Source organism: Athene cunicularia (genome assembly GCF_003259725.1).
Source record: "Athene cunicularia isolate RWA chromosome 1 unlocalized genomic scaffold, athCun1 chr1_part2, whole genome shotgun sequence".
Classification (NCBI taxonomy): domain Eukaryota; kingdom Metazoa; phylum Chordata; class Aves; order Strigiformes; family Strigidae; genus Athene; species Athene cunicularia.
The window spans coordinates 24111310-24135182 of NW_020799092.1; the positions used below are offsets into that span (position 1 = coordinate 24111310).

Consider the following 23873-nt stretch of genomic DNA (forward strand, 5'->3'; position numbering starts at 1 on the left):
GAGGAATGGTATGACCCAAGGATCCTCGTTGTATTAGAAGGTTGTTTGAAGCCACAGAAAACAATGCACTGAGACAGCCTTAATTTGCACTGGAAACCAATGTAGGTTTTGGGGAGATTCAATGGTTTTGCCACCACATCCATCATCCTCTTTGATCTTGAGCACACATCAAGAAATCTGGATCTGAACAACCGAACAGCAAGAGATACAGACCTACATAACTGGAGGGGAAAGAAATCGTGCCTGTGAATATAGTGTGTTGACAGCAGGAAGCTTAACCATAGATACCATGGGGACATGGTAGGTGATTTGTGCTTGGGAGAAGAAATTTAATTTAGATGATACTAACTTGCAAATTAATTGAGGTAGTTGAAATCTTCTAATAACACATAGGAGGAAAAAAAAAAAAGCTGCTGTTAAGACATGCAAGTTAAGGGACTGAAGAATAAACTCAATGTAGTACCCAAAAACTCAGCACAAAGAGACCACTTCTAAAGAGACTGGATGATCCATTTCTTAGAAATATAAATCAGGCTTTTTTTTTTTTTTTTTTTTTTTTTTTGTAGAAAACTTTAGCATTCAAATTCTGGTTAGAAAGTCATAGTGTTTAGCAGGAGAGAGAGAATTTAAATTATTTCATAGACAAGGAGATCATCCTTAGAAACCATGACAGAAAATGAAAACTATGCTCTACAATCGAAAAGACAAATGACAAAGCGCAAGGAAAAGTGGAAAGGGAAAGCACCTTTGCGCTGTCAGGCTTCCTAGCTGTGTGTGAGGTGTCAGGTTTGCCAGGTGTCAAATACTCCATGGAAGTAATTAGCACCACTAATCACTATAGAGCATAGAGATGCCTACAGGTGATACCGAAGCTCTTAGACTGCCTTCACACTACAGAACAATTTGTTTTTACAGCAAGTTGATCCTTCCAAATTTATAACACCTGAAGTTTAATTCTGAGGTAGGGCCTGGTCCAATTAATTTGATAATGTGAACAATCACAAACCTTAATTGCAACAGTCTTTAGTTCTGACAGTAAGACTGAGACAATCATTGCAGCGTATTTCACAGGGGAAAACCACTGCTGATCCTCAGCTGCTCTTTCATGAATCCCTGGAGTTGCACCGTGGCTAAATGCAGAGGTTTTGGAAGCAGATTTATTTTTTTTTTATAAATTCTTACCTTTAGCAATATTTTTTTCATGCCCCTTCACGTGTGCGGGAAGAATTCTTGCGGGATCAAGTTGTGAGTTAAACAAATTCACTAGACTGGTTTATGATGTGGCTTGAGAAAGTGTTTTATCAGCACCGCTGAGGGCGTTGTAAGACTGGTGGGATGAGAGGCAGGGGCAGGAAAAAGTAAGAATCCGTTTGTCCTGTATCATTGCCAAGGCCTTCACCCTGTGAAACTCTGGCCTCTCGGCAGGAACATTTAATCTACCTTTCTTAGGAAGTACTCCTATTGTAAAATTTAACAATTGTTAACAGTTACAAGCAACTTCCCCCAGGATTTTCAAGTCTCACCTGAATAATTTCAGGCTATCTGTCCAATTTCTCATGGGTGTTTTGCCCTTCAAAGCCCTTCTTTTCTCTTCCCTTATTTATGCTTCAGTCCAACCTGCAGTGTTATCTTCTGAACCAGGAAGCTGGTAATAGGAACAGATCCTCCACAGCCACCAAGCAAGGAGGATTAAAACAAACCCTCCATCAGCCTTAATCCACCGCTTCTGTGAGAGAGTCCCAGCTGAGCAGATGGTCATGGAGAAGTGAGGACTTGGGGGGGGGGGGAAATCACTTAAAAGGGAGAATCCCAGCCCAGCATGGAAGGGAAGGTCTAGCATCGCTTATAGAGCAAGGATTTAGGAACACGGTTTACCTGAGAAAATCAGCTGGTACGGAAGTTGATCTGCATGGAGTTAGTTTAGTCAGGAAAGTCAGCCAAACTCTCCAGCAGCATGGGAAACTTTATAGCAGAGGAAGGGGACCAGTTAGTCCCTCCTTTCTATTTGCTATAAGGGAGGTACTGTAAGGTTTGCAGGAAGTAGAGAAGGCATTAGTTATTAGGAAATAAATTAGCTATGCTGGATTACATTGGACGCACAGAGTCCGGGCATGCCATAAAACAGTTGAGAAGAATTCTAACAGATACAGACAAGTTGATACAATAGCGAAGATGAGGCAACATGGCCAGGTTGGTTTGTGGTTTTTTTTTTTTTTTATTTGACAGCCATTTCTAAAAGATAGAGCCTGTTCTTTGCACAACAGGTTTACCATTTTTGTTAATTTGCCATTGAATGGAAAGATGAGTCACTATCACGAAACAAATTCATCATAACTCAGGTTTCAGCCTGTGAGAGCAGAATGACTGTGCACACAACACAATCTATTAAGACAATTTAGCACTCCTTTCCTAATGCCTGGGGGGGGGAAAAAAAAAAAAAAAAAAAAAAAAGTCTCTTTCTTCCAGGGTTTGTTATATCTTCATTTTCACTGAAATACCCTAATATGATGCTTTCATGCTTTTTTCCACATATAAGAGCAAACAGATTTCAGGCTGTAGTTCTTCCTCATGCCCTATCCTAGAGCAAAACCAGTCAGCTCAGTAAGAAAGCAGAAGAAACTCAAAATAAAAAGAAAAATTACTTCCTCTCCCCACAGAGGATACACCTCTCCCAGCTGTATCTAATATATCTTCTTGAAAAGCCTGGAAAAATACAAGGGAAAATACGCATGTTTTACTCATATAACTTGTCCTCTCGCTTACAAAGAACAATATTGACATAGTTAAGACACAGTAAAAGTGACAAGCTCTTTTTTATATAAGGGCCCTAAACCACAGTCCTAAGCAAACAGCTACTCACCTCCTGTTGAAACAAGCCTCCCTTGACTCACAGGGGGTTGTAGGGAAGAAGATGGGAGGAAAAGGGCATGAACCACCTCAAAAAGAAAGGGGCTCCACCCTGGGTCTCCTGCTTGTGCTCCCCGTTAGCGTGGAGAACCTCCCCACTCAGAGACCCAGGAAGGGCCTTAGTTTCCTATCACAGAATCCCAGAATCATCTCGGTTGGAAAAGCCCTTGCAGCTCCTCCAGCCCAACCATGACCCTCCCCCTGACCGTTCCCAACTCCCCCAGATCCCTCAGCGCTGGCTCAGCCCGACTCTTCAACCCCTCCAGGGATCCCGGGGACTCCCCCCTGCCCTGGGCAGCCCATTCCAACGCCCAACAGCCCCTTCTGCACAGAAATCCTTCCTCAGAGCCAGCCTGACCCTGCCCTGGCACAGCCTGAGACCTGGCACAACTATGGGGCTCCCGACAGCTGGTTGAGCGCTGGTCCACATGAGCAAAGCCATCTGTGGAGGGACCAGCCCTGACTGCCTGCACTTCATTATTCCGCATCCACCATAACTTCCATTTCTCATGCAGGAGACACTTTAAACTGCAGGCTAAAAAAATAATCAAATACCAGTTCAATATCTTTGCAGCACGACACCTGAAGTGAGCTAATTGTTTTCCTTCCTGTTATTGTGACTCTTACAGCAGGTGTTTTATAGACTGCCAGTGAAAAGAGAAGTTCACGTGAGCTACTCTGTAGGCCTTTTCTCCCTCAAAATTACACAAAGACCATCCTGATTAAATACTGTCCCACATGAATACGGCTTTCACAGAAGTATTCATTGCAGGGTAACAGCTGATGGCTGTTGTACAGCCAACAGATGAAGTACACGTGCTGATCTGGAGAACTTCATGACACAGCTGAACTAAACATGAACTTTTTATTGAGTGTTGCATAACTGTCCTGCTTCTCTCTATAAAACCTACTTTCCATCTCAATAAGCTTCAATAAACTACCTGTTTTCCTTTGAGAGCACACACAGCTTCCTCAACTTGTTATATACAACATCAAAATATTCCACCATGTCACCACATACAACAACTTTGCTGATGCTACATTTACACGGAAAAACCAGTGTAGGAACTGATGGGTCATTTTCTCTCTCTTTCCCCCCCCCGCCTTTAATTTACAAATCTATTTTCAGTCATTTTACTGAAATATTTATATTTCTTTCCATCAAAAAGCCTGAAACAAAATGTTTCTCTTGGAGCCAAGGTCACTCAGAATCAACTGGGATCTGTCGTTTTGTCAGATCTTGTCTCATTTTGACAATCTATCTACATCCACCTGTACTGCCGCTACATCAAATGACAGTTCTAGCTCATGTAGGTCTTGATCTCATTATCACTATCAGTCGGGCCTCTTGATGGACTGTATCTCCCAGGTGACACACACTCATGCAAATCCTGGCGTATGCTGCGACCTCCACTCCGCTAGAGCTCTTTGGATGCAGAGCAGGAGGCACATAAATGTGATTCACTAGGAAAAAGAGCTTGGTCAGTGACCCCAGCTCGTAGTGATCAATGAAGACATCTCTGAATTGCCATTCCCAAGACACATCAAAAGCAGTGGAGGAAGAAATAATGCTGAACTGGTCTTTAAAAAAATAAAACAAACCCACACCGTCCTTTTGAAAACCAAAATTTTTCATAAACCTCCATTCTAGCACAAAAATGAGATTTTGGGGTTTTTTATTCCTATACAGCATAAAGATAAATGCTGAAGTTAGCAGAAACCCCTGAGGGAAGGAAATACTGAGTTTTAAATCACCTCTAGTTACTTCTCCTCCTCATTTAATCTCAATCAGTGCTTGCTATGTATTCTGCTATTAAATTTTTCCTCATATATCTTTCCCAGCCAAATCTTTTACTTGAGCTGTTCTTTAAAAACTCTCTGATTTGCTGACTGTTATGAGATAGATGAGACAGAGCATCACAGCTGTCCCTCGGAGGAAAACATCACAACATCTTTGCTCCATTTCACATCTTGCTCTCAGTAGCTTGGGCACTTCTGCCCTGTTACCACTGTTACCATCCGTCTTTTTCTCATCCCTCCTCCCACTCTCACCACCATGTCGCAAAGCTGAACTTCATTTTCCTACCCACTGTCAGCCCTTAACTTCTTTGGAGTGCCTGTGTAGGAAGTAAAATTGGTTTAGGCTGCTCATAAAATCCACTGCTCATTCTCTCAGAGTGGCATCTCTTCTCTCGTGGCAGATAATATACAAGTTTCAGAGACTGGAGAATCCTAGAGCAGGAGATGCTCTGAGCACTGCATCCTCCTGGCCTAGTGCAATCCCTGAAGGAAAATTAGCCAGAACTGCAAAGGAAGATTAAACTAAAAGTCTTCACTTTGGAAGTAAAAAAAAAAAAAAAAAAAAAAAAAAAAAAGAATCTTTACGGTCAAATAAAATTCTCCATATTGCAAGCTTCTTTAGACCAATTTCACACAGAAATGTCTATATTTAAAATAAAATATTTTAAACTGCATATTTTGATAGAATGTGGGAAAGTACACCTAACATGAGGTCTTTTGCTTATTTTTTCCACCCCATTTCCGCTTCTACCTTCTCCTTCTCTTTTGTTTATGCGCTGCAGCAACTCACACATTACATTCCAATATAATGGCAACCTTTCAAAAAATCTGATGAAGCAACAGCTAGTCTCGTCCAGTCTGAGGAGAACAACTCAGGTTATTTGCAAAAAATGCCAAACCCTAACATATGGAATCTGAGAAACTGGGGGTCCATCTCTTTATTCTTTTGTTTCTTGCTTAATTACTGAAGTCCTGATGATCCTACACAGATATTTGGATAGCAAACCTGTACTTGCAGAGTCTGACCTCCCAGGTGCCTGTGTTTCGTGGCAGAGTCTGGCGGAGCAAAGTGTTACCCTTGGTAGAGGAAGATGGAGTGGGGAACCCAAGCACAGCAGATCTACACAGCTCTGTGGGACTGGATGGGATGAGTCCAAGGGGCCAGTCTCATCAGAATAAAATAGTCTAGTATTTTGGGAAGGTCATGGAGACTGAGAACAGACCTACAGACAGGAAAAGACAAATGTTGAGACCATCTTCAGGATGGGCAAGAAGAAAGAAACTTCCAAAGCTGGAAGATAAACCATTCTATGTTTCTATAATTATTGATTACTATGGCTATAACCAGATTTCATATCATTTTTCCTTTGAAAAAGACAAAGAAGAAAACAAATGAAAGGGGTAAGGGGAGCTGAAGATTAGTTTCTTTGCTGTGCTGGCATTCAGCTTTCCTTGCTGTAGATGGTATGCTGACCTCCGGCAAACATCCCTGTGTGCAGGCCTTGGAAACAATCTTCATTAACACTTGTGATATGATGAAAATAATTAATACAAATTATCCTGTGGTTTAGGTGTAAACAACTTAGACATTATAGATGGACATAACTGCAGATAATTCTTCCATGCTATATAAAGAACTCTTTACAGAAAGAAATTTTAAAAAGCTTCAAAAAACCTGGATTTCATGGACTTATGCAACTTCTCTATACATTTTTTCTTAGTGCACCTAGCTTCTTAGTACAACAAATCCTGGTTTTGGACAATAGACTACCATGGAGCCCAATAATTATTTTGGCCAGAGATGCTTTCCTGAGATGTCTTAGTCCTCTGCCTCAACCTGCTCCCCAGAAAACAATTCCTCTTCATCAAGGGAACACTGCCTGCTTAATGACAGACTTGTGAAAACTCAAATTAAACATTTTTATCTTTCCAGCATCAGGAAAGCCTCCAAATAGCTACCGAATGACTAAAATCGGGGAGTGTCCAAGCACGGATGTTGATTCAGAATGAAAAGGGCTTTGCCTTCACTCTCTGGAAACCACAGCCTGTGAGCTGATTTGTTCTATTCCTTTCACCCCAGGAGCAGATTTTTACATCTTTCTGAAGTGCTGTTTTATCAGAAGATAACCCAAAATGTACTGTTACTTCTCCAGCCATATTTCTGTGGGAAGCTGGGATGAGTGGTGGCTCCTCTGCACGTACAGCCAGTTCTTCCTTCTCCTGGCTGCCTGTGTCAGTAGCTCTGCTTGCTCCCTCAAGGTCAGTAACGAGGACAGCCCCCAAAATACAAAAAAGACAACAAGAAAAACTGATGGAAAGAGACTCTGACTCTCTTTGTTGGATACTTCTCTCTCTCCCCACTGAATATATGAGGAGCGAGAAGTATTTGGCCCTCAACTCTGAGGTGCCTCGGATGCACAGGCAGAGTGACTACCATTGTACTATACTGTTACTGAGCCTGGTCCAAAAAAGGCCAAAAAGTGAGAAGGAATGACTACACAAACTAAGAAGCCAGGACCTTGGGGCAACAAACCATCCCAGAGTCTACCTGTGAAAGGCAGTTTCAGCCCAATGGCATTCAAGGAAATTTGTCTCCCCAGTTCTGCCTGAGCTTCTCACCAAGAACTGGGAGCGAAGGACCATTGCTCCTTACTGAACGTGTATGTTGAAAAGGAAAGATATTTTACTGAAGCGGAGAAAAGAACAAATGCGATTTGGCAGAAAGAAAATATTTTATATAAAAATAATACTAACAACAAAACTGCTGGCAAAACTGACCTCTAACTGCTAACAGAAGAAAAGCGTCACTTTTGTCTCACCTAGAGCAGAGAGATGATTAGAGATGGATGAGAGTTTCCAATACTATATAAGTAAAAGAAGAGGTTTAATTGAAAATTAGTCAAAAAGTGTTAAAAAAAAAAAAAAAAAAGGTATTGGTCAGCAAGCTTTTTTCTGAGGAGTCCCAAGAAGTTTTTGTAAGGGAGAATGTTTTCCTCACCAGTAAAAGATAAAGACATTTTCTCTTTGCTTTGTGAAATATTTACTAGATGTCTTGGTTGTTCTCTGTCTTTCTACTGGTCATCACACTTCTGATGCTCTGGGCTCCTCTCTCCTTTTCTGCAGATCTCTTTTCTTCTTCCCTGAGTGCTTTCTGCCTTACTTCTGTAATATTCCACTTTTAAAATAAATATAAAGAAACTTCTGCTTCCCTAGAGGATTCCCAGGGGTCGTTATATAGGAGTTTCAATAAAATGTTGCTTCCTGGGTCATCAGCCTGACCTTTTTTTCCTTTTTCTTTCATTTTTACTTTTCTTCATAAAAGTCAAACCAGAAAAGATGCAAAATTTAAAAGCTGTAAAGTGGGAAACCTGCACAGCTGAAATTCAGAACACTCTGATTCTCAGCAAAAGAAGACTGCAGAGAAGTGGTACCACAAAAAATTATGATGCCGATTTTCCAGGTAGCGTGAATAGCTTTAATTAAATTACCTTAAATGCACAAAAAGCATCTTTGTCCTTAAAAAGTGCAACAGGACATACACACTGGAATGAGATTTACATAAAAACTATTTCATATCACTCCACAGCTTCAATATTTCACTGTTTGACCTTCCCACATATTCTGAGGAATTTCACAGTTCAGGAAGGTACATCCAAAGCAGTTTCTGGCTCATCGTAAGGCAGAGAAAAAGTGTTGTACTTAGTTTAGGTTTAGACACTGGGAAATTAAGGAATCGGATCAAAGACACACAGAAATAATCCAGGAGACAGTTGGAAACCAAATGGGAGAAAATGGAGCAGAAAAGAACTGCTAAAGTGAATTTAATGCTTCTGCAGGATCCATTCAGTGCCTAGTAATTCAGGCTGGAATGAGGATGCACGTGGCTTTGAGTGCATTCCCTCTGATTTAGTAGGAACACTATAAAACAAGAAAATTCAGCAAAACATATGCAAAGCAATTTCTTAGTTGCTACCCAAGGAGTAAATCCTCCTTTTTTGCTGCTCAGAGAAAACAGAGAAAATGAAAACAGCTGCTGGAGTTGCCAAAGACGCTGAGGAATTTTGGGGTAAAATTCTGATGGCAATTAATAAAATCAGATCATACAAAATAGTAGTCAATGTGCTCCTCTGCATCTTTATTCCCAGACTACAGCTGTAAATGGGATCCACAAAAGATATCTGAGATCAAGAAAGATAAAAAATTCCAAAACTGGCTGTAGAATCAGCTCCACACTGACCCCTCATAGTGACTCCTCATGTGTCTCTGAATTCAGGCAGTGGTTTTTGTTATTATTTGTGATATTAATAAAGGAAGGAGCTTGTTATTTCTTCCCATGCATATTCCAAATGCCTACTGTATTTTTTTTCCTACATATGAGTGAATGAGGCCACCTTTGGTCAAAAGGCCAAATGTGCTTTGATTCACTTACAGCTTCTGCAAGAGGACGGAACCTGCTCTATTAGTAAAAAAATTTAACATACATTTTTCAGCTACTGTAAATTTAGGCTTGTTGTTATCTGTTTACAGCCCAGACAGAAGACAGTGACAGGATCTGTGAATGTGCAGCAGTAAGAAATGATACTGCAGAAAAAAAAACAACTTGTGGACAAAAACTGAGGATAATATCCTACTGGGGGGATGTGGTGTGAAACCTTTGGGCGAAAAAAAAAAAAAAAAAGGTGTTCAAGAAATGTGGTTTTACGGAGGGATTTCAGAGTAAGCTGGAGGAGGAACAAATCTGGAGTGAGAAGCAGAGGACAAGGAAGTGTTAACAGGGCAGACAGTTTAACACACCAGCTGTGTATTTTGAGGAGCTGTGAATAGAGAGGACAGAAGGCTACTGATGGAGGGAAGAGGAAAATGAATGCAGGCAGAGCTTGCTGGGGACTAAATGAAGCTCAGGGGTTAAGGGAGGGTAAGTAAAGTCATTGACCTCTGAGGAGCCTTCAGAAAACAACGCATTTTTCTGTGCACTTGAAATACTGATTTTCTAATTGTACAAAGGCCAGTTAAAGAGCCCGTCCTGCAAAGTTAATAAGTTCAAAAGGCGTCATTAAGCACGCAGCTTCTTATCGTTTTAGATCTCTTCGGAGGGAGGAAAATGGGAACAGGATGATAACATGACTCATGACTTTCCAATATTAGGTACAACAATTCCGTAGTTGCAGAGGCTGAGACTTGTGTACCCTACTTCTAACTCTGAAACTGAAATAACCACAACTGCCAGTGCAGCTGGACGGGGCATGTACTGGTTTGTCCATTCTTTCCCCGAAGACACACTTAGTTTAGAAAGTTAGCAACAGAGATTGGTTTTCAGCTGCAACCTACGTTGAATAATCAAAATCTGAAACAGGATTTCCTCACCTGTCCTTCTGGTTGATACACCACAAGTCAAACAGCATTACACACAGAGAGACATCTAAAATATCATTGATCTGTGGCTCTTCCTACTCAGGGAGGCTGCTTGTACTCCCAGATACTTGGTATACAGACAGATTTCCTCCAGCTTAGCAGCAGCAAAAGAAAAATCTGTAGATATTAAAAATAACATTAAGGTAAAGGGACATCAGAGGGATGTTTCCTTCAGCCCGCTCATAGGGTCAAACCTGTTCTCGGGCTGCCCCTCTCTTCAGTGAGGAATGAGATGAGAATTTAGCTGAGCATCGGGAGGGGAAAAAAAAAAAAAAAATCACTCCACGTTGTAGCACGAATCCCTGATACTACATTAAGGCTGAGGAGGGGGAAAGGAGCATGGAAGGATAAGGAGAGCTGGCTGCAAGGTGAGGAGAGACATGACAGAGAGAAAATAAGAGTTCACCAGCATTCACTTGGAAACTCAAGCAGGCTGAAAAGCCTGATGTTTACTGCCTCTCAAGCTGCTCTGGAGGTGCTGATCCCAAACTGCCTCATCTGGCATGTCTGCCATCCAGAGCTGAGCTCAGACAGGCCTAGAAACACTCCCGAGTCCATCACTCCAACAAATCCAAGACTAGGCTTACCGTTCTTGTAATTCAGAGTTCAAAACCACATATATTTAGAAATAAGAATTTGCTGGATAACACATCTGGCAGAATCCGTGAAAAGCCTCAGGCTGCCTTCACAGGCTGGAGAAACCAGGCTTTTTTTCTGTCACCAAATATATATTAAAAAGACTGGTTTCAATCTTTTGGCAGCGTTGAGGGAACCTTTTTTGTTAATGGCCAGATTCATTTAAGGTTTTACATGGGGATAGTTAAGTAGGGAGTTCTTTGATCTAAATATTTAATCCTTAAGTAAATCATTTGGACCTCGCTCCACTATTCTCAAGCCTAGCATCTACCATATAAGCTCACAGAAACGCAACAAGAGGAATGACAGAGCTCTGTCCCCATTCCTAAGACAACAGAGGAACTCCTCCGCAGGTGTTCAGCAAGCACATGCGCCGACAGCAATCCACACGGGAGGTTTCGAGACCAGGACTCTCCATGCGCATCAGCAACGGTTACACTCACGACAGACATCCATGGGATGAGATCTGCTGGTCAGGATTCACTGCAAGGGTTCGCTCAGTGGCAGCATGTTTAAGCCCATGAGGTTTCACTTTTACTAGTATTTCAGAGATAGACAGCATAGGACTGCTTTTAAAGAAATACCTCAAACATTGGAAAGCTTAAAAAACTGACTTAACTCATAACAGTACAATATTTACCATTTCATCTGAGCATGTATTCTTAAACTTTCTTTGAATTTCTCTATTCCAAATATCACTACAAAATAAAATAATCATTACCCTATTAAAATAATCTTCTTGCTGTGCTTGGAAAGGGATAGAAATAGGATAAAATCCTATGACAGGCCTGTTGCTTTTACTGATTTAATAATTGGGTGCTTACTATATTTCTCACTGATTAAATTAGAACAACAGTAAAGGTACTTTTTTCCATCTCAAAAATGTTGATTTCTCTGACATGAAAGTTGAAGCCATTGAACATGATGATCTGGTCGTACTATCTGTTCAAAGGGGCTTTCCAAATTTGTTTGTGCAAAGGAACATCTGTTCAGGCAAGGCAGCTTTCCAAATCTGCTCATTTATCTGGCTGCCATACCAGCTACATTGTCATCAATCACCTGCCACCAAAGCTGCGAGCGACCAGGAAGTCCATGAGAGAAAAATGGTCTGATCTTACAGCTGCCTGTGGACAATACTCAACTGTAAATGAAAATACTTGCAATGCTTTCTCTTCCAGTCCCTTCCTGAGATTAACAGATGGTGAAATACATGAAGACATAAAAATCCTGGCTCTGATGCAGTCAGTGGTGAAGGACTGCTCCTTTGACCGGAACCAAGGATTCACACCATATCTCCAAGCCACCCGACGTTTGTAACCACCATGAACTCCTCTTCAGTCTTTTGCAATAGTCTTGGAAAAAAAAAAAAAAAAAGGCGTGGATTTGCCTGTTTTCAGTTGCAACAGTCTAATTGGGGGGTTACCTAAAATCTTTGTTGCCCAAGACAGCTCATGTGGCATTGAAGGTGTTACTTCCTTCTCTTCAGCAAGGCTCTCCTTGACCCACTGTGAAGTGGTCTTCTGCCGGGGAACATCTTTCTCTTCTCATGCAGCGGATGTGCTCATTTTGCCGAGCACCAGCTGTGCTCTTCAGAAATCTCGTGTCACCGAAAGCGGCTGAATTGCTGTGATTCTCTGCAGTGAATCAGCTGTGGTCCCTCACACACGAGGGATGGCAAGTCCCGTTTAACTGCATGTGAACAACCACCATGTTAACCGTTGGGTCACCGGCCAGTTTTTAAATCTTGCATGCAAATAGAAATGCAGCCATTCAACCCGTCCTCTTGCTGCTGGTAACTCTGCCTCCTCCCACAGCATACCTATAACCTTCCTCCTTCTTTCCCAGCTATTAGGCTTTTTTATCTGCCCCAGCTCAAAACGCAGTGGGGTGTTGTTTTGCCAATTATCAGGCCTAGCATAAAGATGAACCAATAACCAAATTGTATTTGACACAAAAGGGTCAGTACATGGGTGAGCACTGGGGGTACAAACAAGTCAGTCACATTATACATAATTGACATCAATCCCACTGACCCCAACAACGACACCACACAACCAACAATGGGTGGAATAAATGGTGACATGCAGTCTCCCATAGAAGGGATGGGAGACAACCAAGTCAACAAACCAAACACATCAGACCAAGGAAGCCACACACTCAATCTCTACACAGCCCAGTTTACAAAAGCCAGACCTGACTGGAGCCCAGTCCCAGGGAGGCGGGAGGTCCTTCCCCAACAGGGAACTCTGCACAGGGCACCCACCTCACACACAGACACTGCCCCTGCCTGCAAGGGGTCCCAGCTTTTATCCCTGACCTTGGGTTACTCACTGCAGACACCTGGGGCTCATTTACCCAATGGCTCTCCCTGCCAGGCCGGCCCCACCCTGGGGGGAAGCCTAAAGGGAAACTCACCCCCCTTTGGGAAGGGCTGTGGGAATCACCCACATGTCAACCTTAACTTGGGGCTTGGGGTTGAAACCCCAGCGTTTCAGGTGTGAAGCAGAAGTAGCAGGAAGGATCCAGGAGATCTGAGTGACTGCAGAGCTAAGAAGGAAATCACGGAGATCTCTGGCAGTGAACAAGTAATACTCTAAAATAGTTCTGGAATATAGGAAGAAAGGAACAGAGAAGAGGGATGAAATCTGACCTTGCTTCTTCATCTGAATCAGCAGATTGCAGCTAGAAAGGAGGGGGATGTTTGTTTTCAAAACAATAAAATATAACCAGCACACGTCATTCCACATCTACCATCCTTAACAGCACTCTTCACACAATGCTCTTCTGTTATGCACAAAATTCCTTTGTTTCTTTAAGAAAAAAAAACAACCAAACAACCACCAATATAAGAAAACAACAAACCCCAAACGACAATCCTTTCTCCCCACAAAACAACAAAAAAGCCCAAAGGCTATCGCAATATAGCCAGCACTCTAAAGACACGATCCACTCACCAAAGCAAAACAGTTGGCTTTCTGTAGAGCTGTGTTTACCAAACCCTTTCATTTGTAGCACCCGAACCACCAGCCAAGCCAAGAACGATGGCTACATCCCACTGAAATGACCACGGAGCAGAGGAATGACCACCTTGCAGCAGAGGAATGCAGCGATGCCCTGGTCTAGCTGTGACCAAGCTGCTTCTAGAACCGGGAGTGATAAAATCAGCTCTAGGCAGTGCTGCTCATTTCTTAATTAACTTTGCTCCCGTAACCCACATGCAGGGCTGCCAGCTGACACTGTTGAATGTACCTTGGCAGATCTGAGCTCCTAACATCCCACGGCGCTGCTGTGACACAGACGGAAGAACCAGCCCAGTGACATCCCCTCACATGGCACCCATTGTGCAGCACAGCCATACCCTTAACTGACATCACCTCTTCGCTGTCTTTTGTTGTTTTCATCTTGATCTAACACCGATCTCCTAGCACAAGGGACAGAGAGCACCTCCGCCAGCAAGTGTCACAAAAGCAACAGACTTGGAGCAAACCGATCCTCCTGAAGTCAAGCAGAGCAATGGATTTGGACGCACGAACAGTCGTTTTGGATCTGCGTGAAAAATATCATGGCACAAAACCAGAACAGATATGATTTGAGAGAGAGAACATAAATGTGAATATGTGCAGCTTTTCAGGCTGCAAAAGGTTTAAGAGCTGTGGGCGGCACGTCACTATTTTGGCTATTTTACATTCAGGGAAATGGGTCTTTGCAACAGGGAGACAATTTCTCTTCCTGACCAGGAAGATCTGTAATTTTTATTTCTGATTTTATTCAAACCATACTTCGGCTAGATGAAACTACGTTACTTGACGAAGGTGCCAAAATGAACTCCGTGCCTCTGTCTTTTCCTGGGCCTACCTGTTGAATGTCAGCACACCCTCTTCACCACGAACACCAAAGAGCAAATATTCTCAAAGCTTGTTAAAAAAAGCCCGACACACACACAAAACAAAATCTTTTCAGATTCTACCAAGAGTTTGTCAAGCAAATTAGGGGGTGGTGGGGTCGTGGCGATGTTACCTCCTCTTTGCATTGTCAGGATAGATGTTGCCAGCAATTCAGAGAAAGTTTGTGTAACAAAAGTTCTTTTTGCTTAATCACAGTTTTATTTGAATCCAGTAAATGTTTTGATGAGGAAAAGCATGTAACTACCTGGGTAAACTCTGCCCACTAAGAATTCTTTCCATAGGGGTACCAGTATTTGCAGTGGCAATGGGATGGGAATGAAATATTCTCACAAGGAAAACAAACGAAGCTCAGTTAGGAGAAATACAGCTGGGAGAAAAGATGCAATTATAATAACATCTAGAAGGGATTATCAAACAACCCAGTTTTACTCAGTGATCTTGGTATTTAGAGGATGTTGAAAACACGTCCATTACCTTTGTCAAAGTTTATGGTATTTTTATGTAAAACTATTAGAATTTAGGTGATTTTTTTTTTTTTCATAACAAAATGAAAAAGTGGAAGTTTTGTTTCATTTCTGGGATATATATTTAGGGGGAGTTCTCCCATTCTGAAGGCCGCATTCCAGTTACCAGCAGCGTGAGTGGTGTCGGTGCATTAAGCCCAAGATAACGTCTACTTACTGTCACACCAGGGGTATGGTGACAGGGATGTTAAACCTTGTCACTACAGGTCAGACCTCACGATGAGGCTCTCCTCAGATTGATTCACCTGAAAACAGGTATCTTAGTGATTGAGTCAAACCTAGATGGATATGACCTGGTTTTAGCTGCAGAAATTAGAGTGTTTTAACCATTCCAAACCAATACTTTACCAAAACTGAACTAGGATCTTTTTTCCTAGGTTTAACAGACTGCTCTCAGGAACTGGTGCCCTTCTGAAAATAAAGCAGGAGGGATCCCAAGCAAAAGGGAGGGGAAGATGAAGATATAACAAAGTTTTGCAAGAAAAAGGGTGTAGGAGCAGAAAGACAGCTGTGATGCACTCTGTAATGAAACATCATTCAGGTACAGGGAGTGAGCCATACGGTCTGATTCTCAGTTGGCAAACACGTTTCCAGCCCTGAGGGTTAGGCCTATGTTTCAAAAACAGCTGACTGGCTATATAGGACATTTTCCTAAGGTGAGAAAAATTTTTCTCAGAGCTGACTGAAGTACAGAATTGGTGCTCCTTGTCATCAGCTGGGATGAATCTGGTCTACAGGCTTGATTTAATGCAAAACCTGGATGATGGATTTATTTGGGCAGCTATGGCATTGTCCCAGTGTGGAAGGTAGACAGACCAACCTGTGATGTTCCCACAGGACTAGGTATCTGCTCCTCAAGCAGAAACTGAGAAGCAAACCAAAGTAGATTACAGAGCGGATTTCAGAGTCATAATTTCACTTGCAAAGCCAAGACAGACAAGCATCTAAATTGTCATTGCAATCTCTGTAAAATAAACAGATACTCTCAAAAATATCTTAATTATGTGCTGTAGGTTAAGAACTCCAGGGTGATGAAAAGACTCTCAAAGGCTAGGGAGAAGGAAGATCTTACTAAGCAGATGATCCTAAAATGTTGTGTTGGAAGAGGCCCCTGAGGGACTACTAGGGATGGGCAGATGCAGCAGATGAAGGGCTGCAACATGGAGATACACCCCCAGACTTCAAACCTCTACATCCCAGATTGAGCCCCTGATGCCCTCATCAGAATCCACTTTCCCTGTGTGAAGCGGGCTGCTCATGCAGCGTTCTTTCCTCGTGGTATATTAACTGTCAGATATGATGAGTTGCAGACAGTACAATATACACACACACACACACACACACCCTTCAAAAGGCATCATTGGCACGGATCTCAAGCACCTTAAATGTAAAGATTAAGCTGATGCATCTACTGACTTTTACCCTATTTTTTACTGAAGTTGATAGGAAAGTGCTATTAGAGGTAAACAAAAACTTTTTGCTGAAAGCTTCTTCGTGAAAAATTAAGATCTCGGTGATGTCAATAATTTTAGAGTTATGACAGTTTTTGGTATCAATTTCATGGAAATTTTTTTTTGGGGGGGTGGAGGGGTGGGTGGGTAAAAGAGCCTAAATATTTTACCTAAAATTTAAAAATGAAACAGCTTTCCTTTAACATTTATCACTTTTGCTTATTTCTTGGGGGAGGTGGGGCAGCAGTCTGAACAGTTTATTTTAACCAGAACAGATTTTCTCCTCAAATTCATGGGCCAGTGATTTTTCCTCACTGATTTTTCAGAGCTAGCACTGATCTGAACACTGATTAGCCTGAATTCTTTAGCAAGAGCAGCAAATAGTCATTCAACAACTGCACCTTCCTCTGTATAAACTGCGCAGAGATGAGCCATTTTCTTTCATGCTTTAAAATACAGCAGAAAACCACCCTGTCTAATGCTTGCTTGGAAAAGGAAAAGAAGAAGAGGACTTATAGAAGTAACTCCTTTTCGTTCTGCCCAGCTCCCACATGCACACACAGACGTTATCAGGAGCAAAGCTGGGGGTACTGGCCCAGAACAAGGGATGGAAACTTTTCCAGCCTGCTCCACAGCCATCCACATCTGAGTTGCATCGTGTTCTCTCCTCCTCCCCAGATGGGCATGAAAATCAAAACATGGAAGGACTGCTTGGGCTCTGGCTTCTCCCAGCTCATCCACATAAGAATCCAGCTTCTTTATTTATCTGCAGGCTTTTGTTATCTCCTAGTGCAAGTATTGTGGTGTAGCAAGGTGGAGGACATTTAATAGACAAGCTATAATGAGCTGCAGTCTTTGAAAAATGCTAATAAGACAGAAGAGTCTCTGCTATCTCCTGTGTTAATGAAACATTAATTTAGCCAACAGAAAACATAAAAACTGTATACTATTGCTTCCGTCATTTTAGCTTCTTGAAATAATAGGCTCAGATTATGTATGTGCCTTCAACTTTAGTTTAAGATCATGGATACATGCAAAAATGCAATAATTTTAATAAAGCTCTGTTAATCTCGACTCCAAGGATATATCCTTAAGTATTATTAACGTTGATCAGTGCCGTCTATCTCCTGTTGCACAGGTGGCTGTAGGCACTTTTCTGCTCCTGTACACCCAGCTGCACACTTTGTTGGTCTGATGTGAAAGCCGTGCTGGCACAACTCACCTGAACCTTCCTTGCCTGTTACGCCTTGTGCTCAATTATCTGAAACCCAAACCCCTTCCTTTCCTTCTTAGAACTGACTGCTGATTATCTCTGAAATGGCTGATCTATAAAGAGAACACTCACCACACACACATGGGGATTCTCCAACATGTTTTTACATAGTGACTAAATTGCCACCAGTTGCACCCAACTTTGCTGGCAAAAGTTTTACACCCCCGCCTGTCACCCAGCCCCTCTAACAACATGCCAAGAGTGACTGGTGACGTTACTTTATTTATACGGGCGTTGTTGCACAGACTAGGGGGTCTCCATGGGTAAAGACAGCCTCATTCATGCAACATGAGGATGCTCCCAGTATGGTCTGCAGCAGAGTCACACAGAGAAGAGCCTCTGCTGACCTTATGCAAACGCTTCTGTGCTGCACTCCCAAAAGCAGGGAGGTGGGGGAACCCAGTTCATAGCCACCTGAGAGGCTGCGGGTTGTCTTGGCCATGTTTAACAGGCTTTATTAGCCAAGGCAGTATTCAAGGCCTTCAGCAGAGAAATGGCAGTGATGGCAATCACACCTGCTTGATGTGAAAAGGATGGAGAGAGTAGGTGGAAGAAAAACATAAGAGGGACAGAAACTGAACCAGTTAAGTACAGAACATAACCAGTTTTCTGAAGTAATAATCAGACAAAAGGAGGATGAGACTCATCTACACCCGAATGAGATAAAATGTTACAGCTCCCTATCCATGGGCACTCATTTTGGCTTGCACACCATGGTCAGCGGTTTAGCACACCAGAGCAAAACCTAATTTCTGGTGTATCTTTCACTGACAAGACCACTGAATGATGAAGTACCCACTCCCAACATCTGGGAATCATCTGCTGATGCTATAGACCATCAGAATACAGGTCTCCCAACACCCTTTTCCTCACTTGGCCTCCACAGCCTAGATACAGTAACAAAAGGAGTATTGCCACAGGAGGCTGCAGGAAGAAGAAAACGCTGGAAACAGGTTCCCTAGTTGCGTTGCTTCACCATGTCATCATGTTGGTAAGAAAATACTGGATCAAGTTGAACCCTTCACATTGCATGTGGAAACATGGAGCAAGAGGACGATTGCGGCACTGCCCTGAAAAGTACTAGTGAGGCACAGACAGCACTCCGGGCCTCACATGAAGTGTATGAAACTTGTTTGGTCTGCGTGTAGCTTACAGTATTTGTTACATCCTCCAGTGTTTCACAAGTGCCCTGAATTATGTTAGGAACTTTGCCTTATTATGGGCGTGTGCTGCTGCACCCACAAAAAGTGGATAGACAGAAAGGCAATTTTTTCTTCCAAGCAATCCCAAGATGGGTGGATTGAATCCACGCATCAGTGTCTTTTTAACGTAGGGTTTATAGCACACAGCCCAATTATGATAGCCTGACTTGCTGGGGTGCAAGGATGAGCAGTTTCTTCCTGATAGCTACACCTAGATCACTTTCTCCCTTTGTGGAAAAGCAGGATAACAAACCACTGCATCATATGAAGCTGAAGGTTGCTGTTACAAGAGCTACCTTGAGGCTCCTGTCTCAAGTAACAGCTATAATCTTCATCCATGCTAGCATGCCTCTGTACTGAAGCACGACCCCACATCATGCACTGTTCAAAAGGAAGGCACTGTGCCGTGGAAAGATGCAAGCAACCAATACAACAACATCAGAGCTGCAGATTAACACTTTGAGGCTGATATAATGGGTGTGATGATAGCAGCTGATAGAGGGATGGAGTGGTAAGACCATACATAACAAAGTGATGCGTATGGAAGGGTGGAGGATGACAAGATGAAGGGTTTATCACTTTGTTATTGCTGTTGTCCGACACCAGGAGGAAAAAAAAGATGGAAGAATATATTATAGATATCTGACAGAGGATGTACGGTTTCTCCCACCTTACACACCCCCTTCAACCTTCATTCTTAATTCTTGCAGTCTTACTAGTAGACTCATCCAGTAGGAAAGGAAGAAGAAATATAGTTGGCAGGCAGAATATTTACACAAACACATATCTACCAGTATTTTAAGAAAAAAGTACAAAGAAAACAATGGAAAGATAGGGCAGCTAAGCACACTAAGTATTCATTAAGAATAAACGTGCGTTTACCCAAGGAAGACCTTTAACTTGTAGCATCCTTTTGGAGGAAAGAGAAACAACTTAAAAGTAATCTGTGCTAATAATTTTTTCAGTGATTTTAAGAATCTTCCCTTCTAACAGTTTGGTGTACTGTGTCCATTTGGGCTTCAGTACCTAAGAAATGGACGTCACTATGAATCAAGGTGATTTAGGACTGTGATTTCTTTATAGACACATTTACAGAAGTGAAACTATCCTTTCCGGGGTGAAAAGGTGAAGTTCTCAGCCCAGCTAAGAAGACACACAAATCCAAAAACAAAGGAGATGACGTTATGGCCGGCGGAAAATGAAGCCCCGTTTTTCTTCAGAAAAAAACAGTGTTTTTCATTCTGTTAACCTGTTTCATGAAGTTTATCTGTTTGGTGCAGAAAGCTGATTAAAAACCCCACTATTTTCCAACTCTCATTGCTAAATTGCAGCCATGGGGCCAAATCCGTCGCTTAAGTCTGCACCAACATAAAGCAGAAAGACAATTCTTGACCAGAAGAGCCCAACTGTTTAAAGCAGTAGCTGGAAGGGAGTTTTCACAGTGAAAGTTTGCATACCTGGAAGAAAATACATTCCAATTAGCTCTACTTAACTCCTTATAGCAGGAACAATGATTTCTGTATGGCAGCTTTTGTAATTAGTTGTGTGCACCTATTTGACACACTCAGTGTGCCACAGTATCACAATGAGCTTTCAGAATAGCTACTTGGGGAAAAAACAAAACAAAACAAAACAAAACAAAACAAAACAAAACAGTAAATATCATGCATTTGTAATCTTTTGCCAGCAGCTAACATATATAGAAATCAAAAATCTGTTTAATATTTGCTATTTGATTAAAAAAAATGAGCCACAAACTAGCAATCTACAATACACAGGCTTCTACTTGGTTTAGGACACTGGGGGGAAGGGGGAGCAAAGGTAAAACTTTCTGCAAATCTCATTTATGAAAAATATGTCATTACATAAAAAGCCAATCACAGCAGAATTCCCTCCGTTTCTCAGATACCATGAAATACTTGTAGCTGGACAGGTAGTCCAGGTACTGCTTATACCTGGACAGGCAGAATTAGGAAGTCACAATAAGAGTTATTTTTAAGAAAGATTTACAACTTGTTAACAACTTCTAATTAAGCCTCCAAGTCTTCCATGGCATTGCTATGAAACATCTTAAACCAGCGTTCAACAAATGCCTCCAGCTGCCCCTGTCTGGCTGCTTTTCAGGCTTTATCTTTCAGAGGTCCTCCAGCTGCTATGGAGAGTAACTTACTTTAGCTCTCAAGTTTAAGAAAACAATCAGACATTTTCCCTTCCAGCTGATGGGCAGACATGAGAGGTGACTGAAAGAGGTCATTTCTTACCACCTCCAGCAGCTAGATGCGTTCCGTGCACATCCTGCACGTTAATGACAATAAAACTCTAGGTAGAGATCGCCTTTCATCTGTGAAATCAATGGCTCTGAAGGACCAGCCAGGAAAGAGGCAGCTTCCCTGCTGGAAATCACTCTTTGCATACTTTACCTGTGACTATCGAATTAGCATCTTCTTTCATGACAACTCTTTCCTGGTTTGCTGCCACTGACCCAGACACCCTAGAACGTGGTCAAAGACTACTCCTAAGTTACTTTACAAATGACTGCTGAAATTGAGAGGTAGAAAGAATATAGAGATGTATAAATTTTAATTTTCACAAATTTAAAAAAAAAAAATAATTTGAGAACGCTGCTTATGTCCATTTAATCAATTTACTGCTTGGGAACGGAATGGATTCATACCGTGTACCACACTAGGCATTAGAATGAAAGGCAGGGAGTGTAACATCAGGTACCAATCTGAAGATTTTATAGATACTGGGACTTTCTGCTCTCTTCCACGTCATCCTAGCTTAGAGCAACATGAAACACATAAAATGGCCCGTAAATTGAGTAGAAGGTAAGTCTTGGCACTTATTTGAACTTCCCGTGTCTTTGCCCTTAGGTTTGTTGTTGTAATTCAAGACTGCTCTCATGTTATCACTCCTGCATACTCTATGTAAACATAACCCCCCTTGAAGTTTTCATGCCAGCATTTATTAATAGAAACAAAGGAAAATACTCTAATTTTCCTATTTTGGTAGATGCACAGTTTAGAGACAAATATAAAATAAAACTAGAGTCCAAGATCAAAAAAAAAAAAACAAACCCAAACCACCCAAACAGCTACCATTAACTAGAAATAAAGTTATCTTTTCAGGCTCTCCAAGAAAGAGGTCATAAAAACTTTGATGTGTTACCACCGCTGAGACACAAGATGAGGTTCCCATAGCGATTCTGTTGTCACAAGTGGTTTGCTTCTGTTGAGCCTCATGCTGGGATGCTGCATACACATTAAGAACCACTGCTGTTCACCAGAAAGGTAAAATACCATGTTTAGCAGCTGAAGCAATTCCTACGGCATAATGCTTAGGGCCAAAAAAAAGTAAGATATTAACAGAATCCCAGAATCATCTCGTTTGGAAAAGCCCTCGAAGCTCCTCCAGTCCAGCCATGACCCACCCCTGACCATTCCCAACTCCCCCAGATCCCTCAGCGCTGGCTCAGCCTGACTCTTCAACCCCTCCAGGGATCCCGGGGACTCCCCCCTGCCCTGGGCAGCCCATTCCAACGCCCAACAGCCCCTTCTGCACAGAAATCCTTCCTCAGAGCCAGCCTGACCCTGCCCTGGGCAGCTTGAGGCCATTCCCTCGGGGCCTGGCGCTGGCTCCTTGGCTCCAGAGACTCATCCCCCCTCTCTGCCCCCTCCTGGCAGGGAGTTGCCGAGGGCCAGGAGGTCTCCCCTCAGCCTCCTCTTCTCCAGACGGAACCCCCCCAGTTCCCCCAGCCGCTCCCCAGCAGACCTGTGCTCCAGACCCTGCCCCAGCTCCGTTGCCCTTCTCTGGCCACGCTCAAGTCATTCAATGGCCTTTTTGGGGTGAGGGGCCCAAAACTGAACCCACTCATCGAGGGGCGGCCTCACCAGTGCCAAGTCCGTGAGTAAGATCCCTTCCCTGTCCCTGCTGGCCATGCTAAATTCCATACGTTCTTTTCCTTCTCCTCTCTATGGTGGAAATTATTCAAAAGCCAGTAAAAGAGGGCATTCTTGCTGATCATCTCTTATGCTCACCAGTACAAAAGAAATTCCTTAATAAATAAAAAGATCTCAGGAAACACATATGAAACAGACCCAAAGGAAAAAAATTGCATACAACCTTCCTGGTTTATTCACCTCTGACTTTTGTAGCAAGTACATTTCCATCCCTAAGAACTGCTAGAGAGACAAACATGTGGGAGGATAACCGGACAATTAAAGTTTTATCAGGATTTTGAAAAAAAGAGATGAAGCAGTATGCCCTAAATTGCATGATCACTGCTAAAAAACAAGTCAGCCTGAAGTAAGTCAGAAGTCACCCTGAATACAGTCATGCTTGCACTGCGGTGAAGTGGTACGTTTCTCCCCAATTCCAATAACCATTTAGAGTTAAAAACAAGGGTTAGCAGCCTGGGAGGGTGTAAAAACCCCACCTTCTATCCTCTTATAAATGTCACACAGATCAGGAAAGAGTATGCGTGCAGGTACACATGTACATTGTACGGTCATGCTCTATTCAGCCCTTGTGTGCAGCATTACTCTGCTCCTGTAGGTGGATAGTCAGTAATTCCTAGAAAAAGACTTTTCTAATTGTTTGCAATTATTATTTTTATCAGTATTTGTATTCAAAACCACCATTATATATTCACAGCAAGATGTAGGGAACACCCAGCAGCTCTCAGCTGTGGTGCCCTTCCAGGAAGACTAACACAGTGCCAGGAGCAAAACAACCCCCACAACCATTAAAAAAAAAAAAAA

General features: G+C 42.4%; 1 protein-coding gene across 2 annotated transcripts in view; it reads right to left on the minus strand.

Moving 5' to 3' along the window:
- Positions 1 to 23873, minus strand: part of FAR2 (fatty acyl-CoA reductase 2) — a 151304-nt gene that overhangs the window by 107839 nt on the left and 19592 nt on the right. Inside the window, exon 1 of one of the 2 annotated variants that reach the window (XM_026867167.1) lies at positions 13710 to 13811. The exons of the other annotated variant lie outside the window; for it this stretch is intronic. The gene's annotated coding sequence lies outside the window, so the exon portion shown is untranslated. Of the gene's footprint in view, positions 1 to 13709; positions 13812 to 23873 lie in introns of those variants that run through there. 2 annotated transcript variants of the gene reach the window in all.